At 42.7% G+C, this 1,538-nt stretch overlaps 1 protein-coding gene across 1 annotated transcript in view; it reads right to left on the bottom strand.

The window, feature by feature from the left end:
• Clec3a (C-type lectin domain family 3 member A) overlaps nucleotides 1-1,538 on the bottom strand; it is an 11,084-nt gene that overhangs the window by 4,254 nt on the left and 5,292 nt on the right. The gene's annotated exons all lie outside the window — the stretch shown is intronic.

Genomic DNA, 1,538 nt, shown 5'->3' with positions numbered 1-1,538 from the left:
ATGTGTGTGTATGTGTGTGTGTGGTGTGTGTGTGTGTGCGTGTATCTGTGTGTGTGTATCTGTGTGTGTGCGTGTGTGTATCTGTGTGTGTGTGTGTCTGTGTGTGTGTGTATCTGTGTGTGTGTGCGTGTATCTGTGTGTGTGTATCTGTGTGTGTGTATCTGTGTGTGTGTGCGTGTATCTGTGTGTGTGTATCTGTGTGTGTGGTGTGTGTATCTGTGTGTGTGTGTCTGTGTGTGCATACATGTGTGTGTGTGGTGTGTGTGTGTGCATGTGTATCTGTGTGTGTGTATATCTGTGTGTGTGCGTGTGTGTATCTGTGTGTGTATGTGTGTGTATGTGTGTGTGTATGTGTGTATGTGTGTGTGTCTGTGTGTGCATACATGTGTGTGTATGTGTGTGGTGTGGTGTGTGTGTGTGTGTGTGTGTGTGTGTGTGTGTGTACAGGAGCCAAGGTGCATTTGACTGTCAGAGGACAGTAGGATTCCTTTCTCTTTCATTATGTGAGGCCCGGGAATCAAACTCAGGTTGTCAGGGCAAGCACCTTTCTTCACCTGCTGAGATTTGAGCTTTAAGCTTTCACAGCAGGTACTTTGTTAACTGAGCTATCTATTCCTCCAGGCCCTAAAACTTTCTCTTAAGGCCTCAGGATTTCCCTCAGTAGACCCTCCACTTACTAGCACTTGCAAAACCCTGGGTTAAGTCCTCTGCACCACAGACACAAGGCCCTGTGGCCTCAGCACTCTGGAGTTGGAAGCAGGAGGATGGGAATTGAAAGTCATCCTCCACCACATCGTGAACTCTGAGTCAGTCTTGGAAATAAGAGAACCTGTCTCAAAATGTTAAACATAGGAGCTAGAGAGATGGCTCATTGGTTAAAAGCACTTGTTGCTCCTCCAGATTCCCAGGACCCACATGGTGGCTCACATCAGCTTGTAACTCCAGTTCTAGGGATCCAATGCCTTCTTCTGACCTCCACGGGTACTGGCATGCACATGGTGCAGAGAAAGAATTATATGTATACGTATGTATATTCATGTATATGCATATGTATGTATATGTATTATTTGTATGTATATGTGTGTGTATGTATTATGTGTATGTATATGTGTGTATATGTATGTGTATGTATATGTATGTATATGTATGTTTACATATATGTATGTATAGTATGTATATATATGTATACATTCACATGTATGCATGTGAGCACACATAAAATAATTTAAACATTTTAAATTAAAATAAATAACATGTACTCTTAAGCTACCTTCCCCCCACCCCCCCAAGACAGAGTTTCTCTGTGTACCTCTGGCTCTTCTGGAACTCTCGGTTGCCCAGGCTGGTCTCAAACTAAGAGATTTGCCTACCTCCAAGTGCTGGGATTCAAGGTGTGAGCCATCCCCCAACACCCCCACCAGCTGCCAAAGTTTTAATTTATTTTCTTTCTTTCTTTCTTTCTTTCTTTCTTTCTTTCTTTCTTTCTTTCTTTCTTTCTTTCTTTCTTTCTTTCTTTCTTTCTTTCTTCCTTCCTTCCT

This window comes from Mus pahari, chromosome 20 (genome assembly GCF_900095145.1).
Source record: "Mus pahari chromosome 20, PAHARI_EIJ_v1.1, whole genome shotgun sequence".
In the NCBI taxonomy this organism is placed as follows: domain Eukaryota; kingdom Metazoa; phylum Chordata; class Mammalia; order Rodentia; family Muridae; genus Mus; species Mus pahari.
The sequence above is the reverse complement of the archived record's forward strand: the minus strand, read 5'-3'. Positions and strand labels throughout refer to the sequence as shown.